At 41.1% G+C, this 19,543-nt stretch overlaps 1 protein-coding gene and 1 pseudogene across 1 annotated transcript in view; one reads left to right on the plus strand and one right to left on the minus strand.

Annotated features, from left to right (window-relative positions):
• The window catches only part of LOC136161629 (small ribosomal subunit protein uS14-like), a 539,148-nt gene that overhangs the window by 33,720 nt on the left and 485,885 nt on the right, over nucleotides 1-19,543 (minus strand). The gene's annotated exons all lie outside the window — the stretch shown is intronic.
• On the plus strand, nucleotides 2,491-9,603 carry LOC136157543 (zinc finger protein 724-like; annotated as a pseudogene).

Raw genomic sequence — 19,543 nt, forward strand, 5'->3', positions numbered from 1 at the left:
GTGTTGATGATCGATACTGGGTTTTGGGAGTGGGAGTTTTCATCACTCAAGCCCAAGTGTGATGTTTCCAGTACACTCCTCGCTCATATCACAGACATAGTCTTCTTACTCATGTTTTTGTATTTTTTAATGAAAATATTTGCAACAATCCTATTGGTGCTAATCTGTTTTCACCTGTGTTGAATTGCTCAGATGGAGCTCAGCAAAATGATACAGTTTTTCAAGAAATTAAAGTTTCAGAACCAAGAGCTCTAATTTGTCTTATACTATTGTATATGTTTGCTCCCTAGTGTATTTAAAATATACAAAGAATATCATCCACAAATAGATGTATATATTTTAACCCATCAAAAATAATCTCGATTTTATTGACATGAATATGAATGACAAAACTGAAATGAACTGAACATGAACTGATTTTATTGACATAAATATCGATTTTATTGACATGAATATGAATGAACTGAACTGAAATGAAATGAACTGAACTGAACATGAACTGAACATGAATCAGTTCAGTTCAGTCGCTCATTCATGTCTGACCCTTGCGACCCCATGAACCGCAGCATTCCAGGTCTCCCTGTCCATCACCAACTCCTAGAGTTTACCCAAACTCATGTCCATTGAGTCAGTGATACCATCTAACCATCTCATCCTCTTCTCGTCCCCTTCTCCTCCTGCCTTCAACCTTTCCGAACATCAGGGTCTTTTCAAATGAGTCAGCTTTTCGCATCACGTGACCAACATATTGGAGTTTCAGCTTGAACATCAGTCCTTCCAATGAACATCAAGATTGATTTCCTTTAGGATGGACAGGTCGGATCTCCTTGCAGTCTAAGCGACTCTCAAGAGTCTTCTGCAACATCACAGTTCAAAAGCATCAATTCTTCTGTGCTCAGCTTTCTTTATAGTCCAACTCTCACATCCGTGCATGACTACCGGAAAAACTATAACCTTGACTAGATGTACCTTTGTGGACAGAGTAATGTGTCTGCTTTTTAATATGCTGTCTAGGTTGGTCATAACTTTCCTTCCAAGGAGTAAGCGTCTTTTAATTTTGTGGCTGCAGTCACCATCTGCAGTGATTTTGGAGCCCCCCAAAATAAAGTCAGCCACTGTTTCCACTCTTTCCCCATTTATTTGCCATGAAGTGATGGGACCGGATACCATCATCTTAGTTTTCTGAATGTTAGCTCTTCTTTAATACTCTTAATAAGTGTATAGTCTCATTTTAATATATGTCTGTATGCATGAAAATGTTAAAATTAATTTTTTTTCTTGTTTTGGTATTCTCCCCAGTTATATAAAGGTCATTTTTAAAAAATACACATATTTATGTTTGGCTGAGCTGTGTCTTGGTCGTAGCCTGCAGAATCTTGGAGCCATGTGGGAGACTTTGTTGCAGCAGGCACACTTTAGCTGTGGCGTGTGGGATCTAGTTCTCTAACAAGGGTCTGAACCCGGCCCCCTGACTTGGGAGCTCAGACTACCAGGGAAGACTCTATAAAAACTCGTATACACTTTCTTTAGTGTTGTCTCTGTGTATTTGTGTTTTACTAGTTAAATTTTAGTTCACATAAACTGAAGCAAATTCAAGATCTGTCATTTAATGAATGTTTGTCAAAATATTTGCAAAACGGTGGAACAACAGTGTTGTTGATTTCATACTATTTATGTGATGCATTCAAGACCCTGTAAAAACATTTAGAAGGACATATAGTATATACTAATTTGTTCAAAGGACTATTTCTGCTATCGGTACTATTCTATCAGACCTGTCAATTTTGTAAAACACTTAAACTTCAAAGTTAAGTATAAATTCTAATTTTAGTGGTCTACCTCTTTGCTATTCTGAACGGTCATTCATGTATCAGAATTTTCAACATTACTAGTTAAAATAAGCTTGTTAAAAATGCGGAACATTGGCCCGACTCAAGAATTCTTAGATCAGAGCATGATTTTTAAAAATATTTCCTGTTTCCTTGATAGGGGGCTTCCCTGGTGGCTCAGATGGTGAAGAATCTGCTTGCAATGTGGGAGACTTGGGTCCGATCCCTTAGTGGGGAAGATTCCCCTGGAGAAGGAAATGGCAACTCACTCTAGTATTCTTGCCTGAAAAATCCTATGGACAGAGAAGCCTGGCATGCTACAGTCCATGGGGTCAGAAAGAATCAGACATGACTGAGTGACTAACATGCTTTCCTTGATAGACAGTTTATCCTGTGTCACACGAGTACAACTCTCAAAAATAGATAAGTCAGTGTTGATGTGATTGTTTTATAATTTCTCTTCCAGATCAGAATAGTTTCTATAGTGGTCTGTGGATCATATCTCATTCTCTTTTCCTGTGGTTAGAAATAGAGTGGAAAAAATGGTAGTATAAAAATTATATTCTTGTGTAACACCAGACATTTTCCAAAATCAAAACCATTTCTCTTGCTGGTTTCATCTTGGATCACATTAGGAAATCTTCCTAGGTCCACATGGCTCATGTCCTTTATATTTCAGGGGCTGCTGACATTCCAGGATGTGACTGTAGATTTCACTCAAGAGGAGTGGGAATGCCTGGACCTCGGTCAGCGGGAATTGTACAGGGACGTGATGTTAGAGAACCACGGGAAATTGACCTGCTTGGGTGAGGATAACTTGCTTCCAGAATCCCTTATGTATCCTCAGGGTTTTGGTTTATTCATTCTAGAATGTCTCCTGGAATTTTCTGCTTTGTCCAGTAGAGGTTAACATCCTTACTTTCCAGGGGAAAATGGGTGTTTGTGACATTTACAAGAAAGACTTCATTATGAGTCATTATAAATCTAACCTTCTTTCTAAATTCAACCTGCCTCCTTGTTGTTCAGTCGCTAAGTCATGTCCAGCTCTTTGCAATCCCCTGGAATGCAGCAAGCCAGGCTTCCCTAGCCTTCTCTAACTCCCAGAGTTTGCTCACATTCATATCCATTGAGTCAATACAGCTCTTCAACCAGCTCATCTTCTGCCGCTTCCTTCTCCTGCCCTCAATCTTTCCCAGCATCAGGGTCTTTTCCAATGAATTGGCTCTTCGCATCAAGTGGCCGAAGTATCGGAGCTCCAGCATCAGTCCTTCCAATGAATATTCAGGGTTGATTTCTTTAGGATTGACTGGTGTGATCTCCTTGCTGACCAAGGGACTCTCAAGAGTCTTCTCCAGCACCACAGTTCGAAGGCATCAATTCTTTGGTGCTCAGCCTTCTTTATGTTCCAAATATCACATCCATACATGACTATCGAAAAACCACAGCTTTGACTATACAGACCTTTGTTGGCAAAGTGATGACTCTGCTTTTTAATATGCTGTCTTTGTCATAGCTTTTCTTCCAAAGGGCAAGCATCTTTTAATTTCATGGCTGCAGTCACCATCTGCAGTAATTTTGGAGCCCCCCCTCCCAAAATAAATCTGTCACTTTTTCCACTTTTCCCCTATCTATTTGCCATGAAGTGATGAGACTGGATGCCATGATCTTAGTTTTCTGAATGTTGAGTTTTAAGCCAGCTTTTTCACTCTCCTCTTTCACCCCCATCAAGAGCCCTTTAGTTCCTCTTCAATTTCTGCCATTAGAGTGATATCATCTGTCTATCTGAGATTGTTGATATCTCTCCTGGTAATCTTGATTCCAGGTTGTGATTCATCCAGCCCAGCATTTTGCATTATGTACTCTGCATAGAAATTAAATAAGCAGGGTGGCCATGTACAGTCTTGATGTACTCCTTTCCCAATCTGCAACCAGTGAACTGTTCCATGTACGATTCTAGCTGTTGCTTCTTGACCTGCATATTTTTCATTCTAGGTACGTGGTAATTCTGTAAATTCTGTGGTATCAAATAGTGCCACTCTCTTCTTAAAACTGGAATTTCACTACCTGCTTTTGCCTTAGTAGTACTTGAGCATAATATCAGAATCTGATTTTGATGCATTTGTCTTTTAAAGATTCTTCCAATAAACTATTTGGTGAAATCATTTTTCTTAATGCTGTTTTAACTTTCTACCTTGACTTCTCTCTCACCTGAACACATATTGGATTGGAAATTGATGAATATCTCAGAAAACACATATTTCTTTTTCTGATGAACAGGTCTTGTGGTCTCTAAGCCAGACCTGGTCAAGTTTCTGGAGCAAATGAAGGATCCCTGGGATGTAAGGAGAATGGAGACAGCCATACACCCAGGTATGTGTCTATGGATGAAGCAAATAACTGAGGTGAGAGGGACAAGCATTGGGGAGGAAGTCATACTTTGTCGTGTGGTTTGAGAAGATCTGTTTTAGTGTAGATGATTTTGATTAGGCTAGGTTTATTTCTGTCACAACATAGCGCATCATCTCCTGACCCATTCCTGATTCTTTTAATCATTTGTATTTTTCTCCAGTGATTAATTTTCACATTCACAGTTAGAACCAAAATACTTGTCTTGGCCTGGAACAACCTGCATGACCTGATAACTCTCTCATTGTGGGGAGGTTTTAGAAAATCTGTGCATATTTCTGCGTAACTATATTAAGCCCTTTTAAAAGTGCTGATTCTGTACCTAGTCAGAAGTGTGTGGGTGGAGCTGTAAAAAAATTGCCAAACTTGTAGGAATACTGGGTACAGATGTTTTTTGTTTTCTACCATATAATTTCCAGTCCACTGGAAACTATACATATGACCGTAAAAATTTCATACTCAAATTCTTTCTTCACTGCATAAGACACCTCACTAAAATGAGAAAATGTAAATCTGAATTTTATGTGAAAGTTTCTTTTTTTTATATGATCTAACATTAAATACGTTAAGTATATTTACCTGCGGGGAGCGGCTTGAAAGAGCTGACTCTGGGAGCTGCCTTGATTGATTATCAAGGGTCCCTTCAAGGACATAGCTCTCTGTCCCGCCACCCCTCTGGAATTTACTATCCAAAGTTAAAGAGAAAAATAGTAAGCCTTGAATGCACACAAGACGCAGACAGATAGCCTTTTTACGATTACCCCTAATATAAATCAGGATGCCATTCCTGTGCTCTGGCGCCTAGTGAGAGTTCTAGTGATTGTTATCTTAAAGATGATGTACATGAGGAAGAATTTTCTTTGGGATGCCTCCTTCTTGGTTTAAGTATAAATGAAGCTTAGAGAAATAAAGGAGCATCGTTGACTGCAGCGATCCTCTCGACCCCATCTGTCCTGTGTCTTTATTTCTTAGCCTAAAGGAACGCGTTGTGTTGCTCGCTGAAATCTCCCGGCTGGTCCGGCATTTACCCAATTCATTAATGCTAAAATACTTTAATATATTTATTTAACTCACAGAGTTTTTAAACAAATTATTGACGTCAGAGTTTAGAATATTTCCCACAGTGCTTTTCTCTTATTCTTCTTCACTATTAAGGTTATAGATTATATAGAGAAATGTTTAAGAAGAAATTTTTCTGTTCCAATAATGCTATTTTACAATGTTATGTGAGTTTTGCTGTACAGAAGGAATAAGTGATACATATACACATTTCCCTGCTTGAGTAGATTTCCTTCCCATCTAGGTCACCACAGAGCGTTGAGTAGAGTTCCCTGTGTTCTCACCATATTTTTCAAGTCTCACTTCTCATTTTGCTTGTTAAGAACACTTACCTTATTAAATCTATCTTGTTTGTTATGAGACATCTCAGGACATTATCGTTTATGCCATCTATTTCTGATTAGTTCTAAGTCGATATCATTTACGATTTTAGACTCTATTAGAACATGCTCGGATAACGTGAGTGGTAAGTGGGTTAAATAATTAGTAGGCATTAACATTTGTGAAAACATTTTGTTTGTAAATTTGATTACTTAAAGCAAAAATTAATCATTACACTGCTGAATTTCTCCTCGCTTCATTGTTCCTGTAGGTTTCTATCTTGACTTCTCCTCTGCACCAAACTCCTTTGTCATCTCATCTTGTCCAATGTTCTGTGTTTGTGGTCTCTGTTCTGCAGGCTGCAGATCCTAGTTCCTCTTGTTCTGGTGACTGCACCCTGGTGGGTGAGGTGGTCCAGAGACTTGTGCCTTTATCCATTTGAGAGGGGGTTTATTGTTATTATTGTGACCAGAGCCTGCCCGGATCTTGAGGTCCGCTTCGCCTTTCTTCTGTGGCTGTCACTCTCTGTGGCGGGGTCGGCTTCCTGTTTGGTGGAGCAGAGGCAGGAGATCTGAAATTAGCTCTGCTCTGGTCTGTGGTGCTTCTGATCTAGTGGGACTGGAGCACACCCATTGGGAGGAAAGCCACGGAGTGTTGCTCCTCTGGGGATGTTCTCCTCGCAGAGTGCTCTGCGTGTCATCATTCATGTGCTGTGCGAGCTCTCATGTGACCCTGTGTTGGCATTGAACTTGGCCCCAACTGAACCATGGGTATGCTGGCACTTGACCCTGGTGTCTCTCAGATGTTGTTTTCACCAGGTCACCTGCAGAGATCCACTGTAGACGTATCCCAGGTGCACATTCATTATGGAGGTGGACCTGCTGCGGTGCTATGGGGGCAATGAAGACTGTGACCTGGCCCAAATGCCTCATGTGCGGGCTTACAAAGTCTACAGTTGCTAAAGCCAGACTGGCCTTGGCTGCCAGAGCCTCATTTCCATCCAAATGTTCTGTTGGGGCTCAGTTTACCAAGCCAGTTGTGGGGTGTAACACCATGGTTTGTACAGATGCAAGGAGAGATCTCAGCTTTTCTTGCTTAGTGGCAGGGCCTTGGGGCTCAGCTGTGGTTTCAGCACCACCTGTACATTGGGACCACCCACAGGCGTGTGTTCTGAATGTGCCCCTGGAGCCCATGAGTCTACCCTGGTGGGGAGGAGGCTGGGGAGGAGAGAGCAGCTGTGGGGATCGTGAGATCACCCCCCACTTGGGAGCCATTCCTAGTGCCTGGAGCGGCAGGGACAGGCAGAGTTGCAGAGAGGCTGCAAGGAGGTTCTTCCCTTCAGGCATCACTCAACAGCACTGCTCTGCTTCTCCGGTGGTTCAGGCTTCCTCCACAAGCATCCCATTTGCAGAGCTCCTCCCTCCCTCCCGTCCACTCAGGATGTCTCCTCACGGCCAACCACAGTCCTTTGCCTGGGTCTGCTCTCCAAACCCCACGTTCCAGCACCCAGCCCTTGTCTGCAGTGGACGACACCCTCTAGGCTGGGTGGGCAGGGCAGGGATCAGTTCCCTGCATACAGGTCTCACTCTGTCCTGCACGCTGGTTGCCGTGTTCTCTTCCCACAGAGAACGAGGCTCCCCTTCTGTCCCAACTGAGCTCCCCCCAGTGAGGGACTTCCCTGGATGTGGAGACCTCTCCTCACTTCAGATCCCCCTCTTCCATTTCCTCCATCACTCTCTTGTCCCACCAGTCTCTACAGGAATCTGTCTTGTCCTTTCAGGTGTCCAAGTTCCTCTGCCCATGATCCGCAGTGCTCTGTGAGAAGTTTTCCACTTCAAGATGTATTCTTGATGCTTTGGTGGAGAGAGATCAACTTCACGTCTTCCAAATCCTCTGCCATCTTGCCTCCTTCTATCTCGGTTTTAGGCTTCATCTAGCCAAGTGTATGCCAATTTTATGTAAGTTGTAGACTATATTCCCCAAGAATAGTAGGTAGAATAACTTATTATTTGGTATTTTTCAGCTGTGTCTTCTCCCGACACCCAAGGTGTGAGGACCCAAAATCCAGGCTTAGAAGATTAACTCCCAACAGCAAGGATAGAAATTTATGAAAAATTTCACCTTGGAAATGTACATTTAAGCAAAGACTGGATATATATGACGGCATATAAAGAGCGGAGAGCATGTTATGGTGGACACAACCAAGTTGGTTCAGTTTCCCATAAAGTAAACTTTACCGCCAAAAGAAATCAAGGATGTGAAACAAACAAACAAAAAAAAAGAAATCAAGGATGTGAATCAAATCAGGAAAAACCAATTTCAGATGACCAATTTCAGTCATCAACATCTGCAGTTAAGGGTATATTTGTCAGCAATGACCCACATCATCTCTTGAAACATACATGTTCTCTGAAGGGAAATGTGGAAAATCTGGAAAGTCATCTAGTCTCTGCTGCAAATATTCATTCAAACCTATACTCTGAGCATAGGTGTCTATTAAATATACATTCAAACATGTCTGGAGACCAGAAACTGAAAAATGAGGGGGAAATTCCCAATACAATCAATTTGAGGGATCCTTTAACAAGGATTTCTTGTTCTTCAACCAACAACTCTTTTCTCCTTGTTCCAACATCTGTAATGGTGATAATAATGGGAGACACCTTATACAACCATCATTATTCAATAGATATGGAGGTATAATTAGTGTGGAACAGCTTTCCAAGTGTAACAAAATGAGGAATGCCTTAAGCAGGAGCTCTACCCCCAATAATTACGAGAGTATACATGATGGAATGAGAAGCTCTTCATGCAATGAAACTGGCCATAATGTTGACCAAGACTCATATCTCGTGAAATAACAGGGACATCAATCTTCAGACAACAATTCTGAGCATAATAAGTGTAAGAATATTTTTTATCAAAGCTCAAATGTTACTATTAATACTTATAAGAGTATGGATATTGGAGAGAAGGCTTATAATTGTTATGATTATGGTAAAGTTGTTAACCAGTTTTCAAAACTTATTCAACAGCAGAATATTCAGACTAAGCAGAAACATTGCAAGTGAAATACCTGTGGAAAAGTCTTTAGTAACTCACCAATTGTAAGTAGACATAGGAAAATCCATGCAGGAAGGAAACATTTCAAATGTACAGCATGTGGCCAAACCTTTAATCAGAGTTCATATTTAACTGAACACCTGGGAATCCATGCTGGGTAGAAACCATACAAATGTACGGAATGTAACAAAGTCTTTTTCTGCTGTTCATGTGTTACTCAACATCAGCAAATTCATACTAGGTAGAGACCTTATAAATGTACAGCATGTGGCAAGGCTTTTATGCAAAGTTCAGCTTTAACTGAACATCAGCGAATCCATACTGGGGAGAGACCTTATGAATGTACAGAATGTGGCAAGGCTTTTAAGCAGAGTTCAACTTTAACTCAGCATCAACGAATTCATACTGGGGAGAGATCTTATACATGTACAAAATGTGCCAAAGCCTTTATTAATTACTCACTTCTTACTCGACATAAACGAATCCATACTGGGGAGAGACCTTATAAATGTACAGCATGTGGCAAGGCTTTTAAGCAGCGTTCAACGTTACTGAACATCACCAAATCCATACTGGGAAGAGACCTTATAAATGTACAACATCTGGCAAAGCCTTTATCCGTTATTCTTGTCTTACTCGACATCAGCGAATCCATACTGGGGAGAGACCTTATAAATATACAGCATGTGGCAAGGCTTTTAAGCAGAGTTCAAATTTCACTCAACATCAGCAAATCCATACCGGGGAAAGACCTTATAAATGTACAGACTCTGGCAAAGCCTTTTTGCAGAGTTCAGGTCTTTCTCGACATCAGAGAGATCATACTGCATATAAATGTTAGAAATGTAAGGAATGTGGCAAAGGATTTCATCACAGCCGTCACCTCATTCACAATCAGAGAAGACATACTGCAGAGAAACCCTAGAAATGAATCAGTGATAAGAAAAATTTGGTCCCAAATATACAATTTTGAAAAAAAACAAGTGTTTTCTTTGAAAAGATACATGAATGAAATGAAAAAAAATGTAGAAAACTGCTTAATAAAACATCAAAAGTAACTCAATATCAGAGAATTCATACTAGAAAGCGTGTCATTAGTACCACTTTTGTTGAATTACTCTCAGTAGAAACACTGTAGCAAGTATTCCATATGTAAAACACATACAAAATTGATATGTTAGTATGGATCACAAGATGAAGGGGTGGATATTTGCAGAGGTATAATTATTATCAATGTATCCTTGTTTATGTTAACGTTATTTCAGATTATTAAGGAACAAAAACAAATGTATTTCAACTCTCAAATTACTACATGATGTGATTTATTTCTACTGTATATATGAACTTATGTTTTTGATGGTTGTTGCCCAATGGTAAGAGAAGCTCTTCTATATTACGTGAGAATCATTTACATTTATTCTCCAATTTATAAGATTAAGAGCACAGTCATGTTATATGCACACTAAATATCTGAATGGAGGTATTTGTCACTGATGTCAAACACCTCTGTGGTAACCATGATGTAAGTGTTCAGGGAATAATTCAAACTAAGAAGTTTGCTCTAAGTTTTCAATAATTATGTCACTTGCTCTTTAAGCATAAAAAGAAGGATAGTTCATGAAAATCGAAGGTATTTTTATAACATCAACATAGAGAAATCATGCATATTATCTGGCAGGCTTGAAGTAAGGACACCTTCTCTTCTATCTGATGTAAGTATAGAATACTCTTTCTGGAAAAGTCATATTAATATAATTAATATCCATCCATGTTTACTAAATTAGCCTCCATTTTGTAAACCATATAAATCACATTCACAGATCATTTCATCAGAGAAAGAGGAAAGTTTTTAGAAGCTTGTAATTTGTATTTTAATCAAGGATCAAACAAGAATTGTAAAAGGTTTTATTCCATCTGTGTAAAATCAATGTACCTTAAATAATAAAAGTGAATGGTTTTTCAGTGTTACAATTGATGTGGAATGAATGAAGGGTTAACGCACCACCAGCATTAACCTCTCCCACCTATTTAAGGTTGCAGGAAAGGTAAGGTAATTATAAATTATTTGTAGCACAGGGGGATGTCATCTGTAGAAATTAATTCCTTACTGCCATTAAACCTCTCATAACTTCATATATTTCCCACCATTTCTACGTTGTATCTCCTCTCCGATTTTTATCTACTTGGACATCGTGGTGGTTCCAGTAAGAAGGATCATAGAGAGTACTGTTGAGAGTTGCCCTGAACTGCTCCATGCTGTTGCTGCTTCAGCGTCTGTCTGGGGAGCAGGCAGCCTGCAGGTCTTTGAACTCATACCAGCCAGTCCTGTGAGCACCTGCACTAGATGACCCCTGCCTTGGGACCAGCAGTCTTGCTGAACCCCAGGGTCTACTGCAAAGGCCCCCCTTCAGTGACACCCTCTGAGCTCACCAAAATCCTCCTCGTCTTTGTTTGAATGGATCCCTCCACACTCAGCCTGTGGGACCCACAGCACTTCACCCAGGGTCAGGTCTGAACCCCAAGTAGTGGAATTTTCTCTGCCTGGTTCTAGCCTTGACCTTCTTCAGGGGCCCTCCAGGCTTCCTGTGAGTTCTCTGAGGACCTACAGTGATAAACTCACCTGCTGCAATTATCCTTTGTTCTTCTATTAGCTAAAACTTTTCAGGGGCTCATTTAAGCAAATGTAAGTTTAACAAAGTCACAAAAAGAATAATCAGAAGCCATGATGGGAAAATTCTGAGCCAAGATTTATCAAATCTTACCCTGTATCATTCTTAGCACATGTGTCTTGTAAGGCTTAAAGGAACTGTTTTATCATGGCTTTGGCATACTTTGAATGCAATATATAAATATCTGAAGATACATATATAATATAATTTATATAACACACATTGATTACAAGATATAAATATCTGAATGTAAGCATGTTAGTAGTGAGAAAACCAAGAAGGAATCTGTGAGTGTATGTGTATTCTTACACATTTAACTTAGAGAATTTAGAAATGCTAGATCAAAACTGGTCATTTCAGAATTGCAGATGATTTATTAAAAACTGTAAAACTTGTCATTTTGTCGAATAATCTGTTTTGTCTACTTTTCATGGAATTCATTTCCTTAAATGTCAGGAGGTTATGTTTTTAAGGAACTTCCACACGGTCCACCCACGTGACTGCACCAGCTTACATTCCCTCCAGCCATGTAGGAGGTTCCCTGATCTCCAAGCCCCTTCAGCGTTTATGGTATTATTAGTGGGCTTTTTGCTCATTGTTCTGACTGGCATGCGCTGATGCATCCCTGTAGCTTTGCTCTGCATTCCTTATTGTTCAGCGCTGGTGAGCATCTTTCTTTGCCTCCTGCCCATGGAAAGAGCAAGCTGCCCGCCCGGCCTCAGCAGCTGTGGGGCACAGGCTCAGTCTCCCCACAGCACGTGGGGGATTCCTGGGCCAGGGGTGCGGCCCTTGTCCCCGCAGGGTCAGACGGGTTCCCACCGCCGGTGACCAGTCTGCTTAGCTTTTTTTCCTTTTGAGACATATTCATTTATTTATTTATTTATTGGAACATAATTGCTTTACAATGTTCTGCTAGTTTGTGCTGTATGACATCGTCAGTCAGCCGTGAGTATGCATAAATCTTCTCCCTCTTGGCCCTCCCTCCCGTGGTCTCCGTTTCACCCCTCTCCTCAGCACAGAGCACCAAGCTGAGCTCCTGTGGTAAACAGCAGCTTCCCACCAGCTAACTATTTTCACCATCAGTTCAGTTGCTCAGTCGTGTCTGACTCTTTGTGACCCCATGGAGTGCTGCATGCCAGGTCTCCCTGTCGAATACCAACTCCTGGAGCTTGCTCAAACTCATGTCCATTGAGTCAGTGATGCCATCCAACCTCCTCGTCCTCTGTCGGCCCCATCTTCTCCCCCTTTCAATCTTTCCCAGAGTCAGGGTCTCTTCAAATGAGTCACTTCTTCACAGCAGATGGCCTAAGTATTGAACTTTCAGCTTCAACATCAGTCCTTCCAATGAATATCAGGACTGATTTGCTTTAGGATGGACTGATTGGATCTCCTTGCAGTCCAAGGGACTCTCAAGAGTCTTCTCCAACGTTTTACCCATGGTGGTGTATATATGTCAATGGTACCCTTTCAGTTGGTCCCCCTCTTCTTCTCCTGCTGTGTCCACGTCTGATCTCTATATTTGTGCAAATATTGTCTTAACAGATCTGTATGGAATTTAAAAAATGGTATTGATGAACTTATTTACTGAGCAGGAATATAGGCACAGAGGTAGTTCTTAAGGTTTTGCATATTAAGCTTTCAAGGCATAAAATACATTGACAGTTATTCTATGCATTTTACTGTTGTAGCCACGCGTTCTGGGGAACAAACTGACTCAGAAGGACAATGCAGATAGTGGAGTGCAGTTTATTACACTGGCGGGGCCAAGGCAGAGTCTCCTCTTAGCCAAGGACCCTGAACACTTTTTGTGAAAACTTTATATACCCGAAGTGTACTTGCTCAATCTCACCCCCCCCAGATTCCTTGAAACTAGTCTGGACAAGGTAAAAGAGAGATATGGTCAAAGTTAACCCATGATTCATGTGTCACAGGACTAAATAAACAGTGGATATTTATCAACAAGCCTGTAGTCATATCCCAATAAACAGAATGGAATTGACCACTTTGTTCTGTTGCAGAGATAATTAACATATTCGTTTTGGCAATAGAGTCCTAGGACAATTCCTGAGGCTTTTTTATGGGGGGTGCCGGGTGGGATCTGATTTTCCATTGGTATGCCATTTCTATAGACGCCGGGGCACAAAGTTCAGAGTCCACTGGGAGGGTGACCATGCGTGTAGATTAATGATCATAGCCTGGCCTAAGACGGAGGCCAGCTCTGTCTGTTTCCCCCTTCATTACTAAGTGAAAGAAGCCCACTTGAAAATGCTACAAAAAGTAGGATTTTTATAATATAACATTTTGGTGTAGGTAAATGTTCTTATGTGTGCTCAGTTGTGTCTGAGTATTTGTGATCCCAGGGGCTGTAGCCTGCCAGGCTCAGCTCTGTCCATAGATTTCCTAGGAAAGGATACTGGAGTGGGTTGCCATCTCTTACTCCAGGGGAACTTCCTGACCCAAGGATTGAACCCGCATCACGTGGATGTCCTGTATCGGCAGGCAGATTCCTTACCACTCAGTCACCTGGGAATCTAGTAAGAAATATAGAAGAGATTAAACAGGTCCATGATTACTCTGGGTTTCAAAGGAGGGACTATGAATATCCTAAGTCTAGAGAACTTTCATTAACACAAATGAAGTAATTTGTGTTAAACTGTCATGATGGACACATGTTATTAAACATTTATCAGGAGGTATGGAGTGCACATTCCTAAAGGAGGAACACAGGGGCAAACCAGAGAGTTGATCTATTTACTGCCCATGTAGATTCATCACTGGTAACAAATGATCACTCTGGTGGGGAAAGCTAAGTAGGGAAATTGTCCACATGTAGCAACAAGAGGTATATGGGAAATGTCTATATTTTATTCTCAGTTCTGCTGTGAAACTAAATCTTGTACACACTTGGTACTAGTGAATGCAGACTGAATATTTTTTAAAATACATAATATGAGAAAGATGAATATGCTTCTATCTCTAATTTTTCCTTGGTCATTATACTTTAAAGATGTGGGAAAATAGAGCTCTCTGAATGGAGCAGACAACGAACTGTAGCAGTTGATTCATAAAACCTAGAAAAACACACACAGGAAGGAGAGCAGCAACATTCTCAGGTGTTAACTCATGTGTGATGTAACTTATGACAACACCGATCATTACTTCCTTGGTTGGTCATCAGATAGCATTTAAGGGCATCCTTTTCAGAGGCTTTTGGCTTCGCCCATACGCACTGTGAACCTAGCGTGTCCTGCACAGCTCAGTTCAGTTTAGTTGCTCAGTTGCCCTGGACTGCAGCACGCCAGACCTCCTGCTGCCCCTGGTTTCTTTTCCAAGAAAGCAGGGATGGAGGTGCCTCCAGGCTCCTGGTCTCTGAAGCTGGAGGTGCCACGCCTGCAGAGAGGTGGTCACAAAGCAAATCATTTTGTGAAAATCTGTGTCCCCAGGCTGCAGAGGGGTTGAAAAAAACTAAGGACAGGGGAAATCTTTGTGAAGAATTCTGCAAATAAAGCCTGGCAGGAAACCAAGACCCCCAGGTGATTCCCACCAAACATTCACCTCTCCCCTCCCAGCCCCCAAGGGTACAGGCAGGCTGTGGACCACCACACCCATCCTAGAAAGAGCCCCTCCCCAGGGAATCAGGTTGACCTTCTTTGTTTCTAAAAGTTCCCTCCCTAAAACCTCCCTTCCTGAGGTCTCAGGTGTGAGGTTTCCCCTCAGGGGTCTGAATGCAGGTCTTCCTCTTGCGTTTTTTTCACAACCCTCAAGGTTGGGTCAGCTAGCCAGGAAGGAGGGTCCACTGTCTCTTGTGAACTGTTCTCTGTAACTCGAAAAGGAAGAACTAGCACGGATGATCTGCAAATAGTGTAGAGCATCAGGATGTGATTAGCATTATCAGGTTAGTCTTGATTCCCCACTACAGATAGGGAACACAGAAAGTCGAAAGGAGCTCAGAAAAGGGTGAGGGAAACAGGAAAACTATTTCTTCTCTTTCCCTACAGCAGTTGCAGGTTGAACAGCTGCATGGATGCCTTTGAAGGTATTTTCTCAAGATGGAGATGTGAGTTTGCGACGTAACATCCCCAGAGAAGACGCAGAGCAGGAGGAAGAAGAGGAGGAAATGGCAGCTTCTCAGGTACGTGTCCTGTCTCGGGTCTGGGGCTGTGTCTGCTTTTCTTCCTGAAATGTCTGGACTGAGAACCTGCAAACCTTTAGTCGACTGCTTCTAACTTTTCTGTCTGGGTGTTTGTTATCAACTTCTTTATTTTTTTCCTTTTCTTCTTATCATAGTGAAGCCTGGCTCTTTAGACCACTTCTCCCTTATGTCCCAGAATCTTGTGTCCCTTGTCTGTAACCTGGCTTTCTACGGAGCATGATGAATTCTCAGCATGAATTAGCGACTTTCAACTGGTGAATGTATTCCCTTTGTGAGAAAGAAACATGAAGAGGCACTGGTATCCGAGATTCCGACTGGGATGTGGTTCGGTGTTGGGATCTTAGGGAACTAGGGGAAATGCCATGATGAGTTTCCATGGGGATGCAATTTCAGCTCTTTAGGAGTTAGAAAATGCCCTTATATATTGAATAAACTCAGTGATCCAGAATTTTTCAGAAAATGCTCAGAAATAAAAAGAAAACTAGGAGATACTGACCTCTGTAATGCTAAGACTTAGTAGTTAAACACATTGTTTGGTAGGTAGAATAGGGAAAAAGTACAAAATGGCGGTGGCTAAAAGACCTGGAAGGGAAAGCCCGCGAAAACAGAACAAAGAAAGGTCCGAGGACTGGAGTGAGAACCTCAGGTAAAACAAACTACCCGCCTGCCTAGTCCCAATTTACATAAGACAGACCCAGGGGCAGAGAAACCTATAAAAAGAGGAGCCAAAGCCCTCTTCCTTCTTTCTATCTCTCCCCCTCACGATGGGGCTATCTTCTCTTCGTGTCTTGGGATCTACATGGCCTCACAACTCAAAGATGGGTTTTTCGGTTATTATCTAAATAAATAGAGCTCTAACACTGATTTATTTAAGAGCTATAACACGTCCTGTCCTCCAAGAGCTATGACCCGTCAAGGGTCTTTAATGTCCGTCACTCCAAATTTTTGTTGTGAAAAGAACCAAGGAACATACACTCGCTTGACAACATTGTTAGGATAATGTTAGGTTCAAGTTATCATTTCCTTGTTTTTTTCCAAAATGCCCAGGTTCTGATAGTGCATCTTCCGTGTGATCCATTTACACCATGACAGATGATGTCCACTGGCTCTGGTGATTTCTCTGAGATTATCAGGCTATAAAGATCATTTTGTTTCCCTCTGTCTGTAAACAAGGCTGTGGAAAATGGAATGAGGATCATGTGAAAACCCTCACAGTTAATGGAGAAACTCCATATCTTCTTGGTTTCTCTTTGCTTTGGAAAATGAACACTCACTGTGTTGATGATCGATACTGGGTTTTGGGAGTGGGAGTTTTCATCACTGAAGCCCAAGTGTGATGTTTCCAGTACACTCAACGCTCATATCACAGACATAGTCTTCTTACTCATGTTTTTTTATTTTTTAATGAAAATATTTGCAACAATCATATTGGTGCTAATCTGTTTTCACCTGTGTTGAATTGCTAAGGTACAACTCAACAAAATGATAGTTTTCCAAGAAATTAAAGTTTCAGAACCAAGAGCTTTAATTTATCTTATACCATTGTATATGTTTACTTCCTAGTGTATTTAAAATATACAAAGAATATCATCCACAAGTAGACGTATATATTTTAACCCATTAAAAATAATCTCGATTTTATTGACATGAATATAAATGACTGAACTGAACTGAACATGAACTCATTTTATTGACATGAATATCAATTTTATTGACAAGAATATGAATGAACTCAGCTGAACTGAACTGAACTGAATTGAACATGAATCACTTCAGTTCCGTCGCTCATTCGTGTCTCACTGCTTGCGACCCCATGAACCGCAGCACTCCAGGTCTCCCTGTCCATCACCAACTCCTGGAGTTTACCCAAACTCATGTCCATTGAGTCAGTGATGCCATCAAACCATCTCATCCTCTGTCGTCCCCTTCTCCTCCTGCCTTCAATCTTTCCCAACATCAGGGTCTTTTCAAATGAGTCAGTTTTTCACATCAGATGGCCAAAATATTGGAGTTTCAGCTTGAATATCAGTCCTTCCAATGAACATCCAGGCTGATTTCCTTTAGGATGGACTGATTGCATCTCCTTGCACTCCAAGGGACTCTCAATAGTCTTCTACAACACCACAGTTCAAAAGCATCAAATCATCTGTGCTCAGCTTTCTTTATAGTCCAACTCTCACATCCATACATGACTACTGGAAAAACCATAGCCTTGACTAGACGGACGTTTGTGGACAGAGTAATGTTTCTGCTTTTTAATGTGCTGTCTAGGTTGGTCATAACTTTCCTTCCAAGGAGTAAGCGTCTTTTAATTTTGTGGCTGCAGTCAGCATCTGCAGTGATTTTGGAGCCCCCAAAAAGAAAGTCTGCCACTGTTTCCACTCTTTCCCCATCTCTTTGCCGTGAAGTGATGGGACCGGATGCTGTGATGTTAGTTCTGAATGTTAGCTTTTCCTTAATACTCTTAGTAAGTATACAGTCTCATTGTAATACATGTCTGTATGCAAGAAAATATTAAAATTATTTTTTTTTCTTGTTTTGGTATTCTCCCCAGTTATATAAAGTTCTTTTTAAAAAATACACATATTTATGTTTGGCTGAGCTGTGTCTTGGTCGTAGCCTGCAGAATCTTGGAGCCATGTGGGAGACTTTGTTGCAGCAGGCACACTTTAGCTGTGGCGTGTGGGATCTAGTTCTCTAACAAGGGTCTGAACTCGGCCCCCTGACTTGGGAGCTCAGACTACCAGGGAAGACCCTATAAAACTCCTATACACTTTCTTTAGTGTTGTCTCTGTGTATTTGTGTTTTACTAGTTAAATTTTAGTTCACATAAACTGAAGCAAATTCAAGATCTGTCATTTAATGAATATTTGACAAAATATTTGCAAAACGGTGGAACAACAATGTTGTTGATTTTCTATTATTTATGTGATGCATTCAAGACCCTGTAAAAACTTTTAGAAAGACATATAGTATATACTAAATAGTTCAAATGATTATTGGTGCTATAGGTAGTATTGTATCAGACCTGTCAATTTTGAAAAACACTTAAAATTCAAAGTTAAGCATAAATTCTTACCTTAATGGTCTACCTCTTTGCTATTCAGAACGGTCATTCATGTGTCAGAATTTACAACATTACTAGTGAAAATAAGCTTGTTAAAAATGCGGCATGTTGGCCCCACTCCAGAACTCTTAGATCAGAGCATCATGCTTTTTAAAAAAATCTCCTGGTTCCTTGATAGGGGGCTTCCCTGGTGGCTCAGATGGTGAAGAATCTGCCTGCAATGTGGGAGACCGGGGTCCGATCCCTTGGTGGGGAAGATTTCCCTGGAGAAGGAAATGACAACTCACTCCAGTATTCTTGCCTGAAAAATCCCATGGACAGAGAAGCCTGGCATGCTACAGTCCATGGGGTCGGAAAGAATCAGGCATGACTAAGTGACTAACATGCTTTACTTGATAGACAGTTTATCCTGTGTCACACGAGTACAACTCTCAAAAATAAATAAGTCAGTGTTGATGCGATTGTTTTATAATTTCTCTTCCAGATCAGAATAGTTTCTATAGCGGTCTGTGGATCATATCTCATTCTCTTTTCCTGTGGTTAGAAATAGAGTGGAAAATATGGTAGTATAAAAATTATATTCTTGTGTAACACCAGACATTCTCCTAAATCAAAAACATTCCTCTTGCTGGTTTCATCTTGGGTCACATTAGGAAATCTTCCCAGGTCCACATGGCTCATGTCCTTTATATTTCAGGGGCTGCTGACATTCCAGGATGTGACCATAGATTTCACTCAAGAGGAGTGGGAATGCCTGGACCTCAGCCAGCGGGAATTGTACAGGGACGTGATGTTAGAGAACTACGGGAATCTGGCCTGCTTGGGTGAGGATAACTTGCTTCCATAATCCCTTATGTATCCTCAGGGTGTTGGCTCATTCATTCTAGAATGACTCCTGGAATTTTCTGCTTTGTCCAGTAGAGGTTTAGATCCCTGCTTTCCAGGGGAAACTAACCTTCTTTCTTGATGTAACCTG

The sequence above is a fragment of the Muntiacus reevesi genome, chromosome 2 (genome assembly GCF_963930625.1).
Source record: "Muntiacus reevesi chromosome 2, mMunRee1.1, whole genome shotgun sequence".
Classification (NCBI taxonomy): domain Eukaryota; kingdom Metazoa; phylum Chordata; class Mammalia; order Artiodactyla; family Cervidae; genus Muntiacus; species Muntiacus reevesi.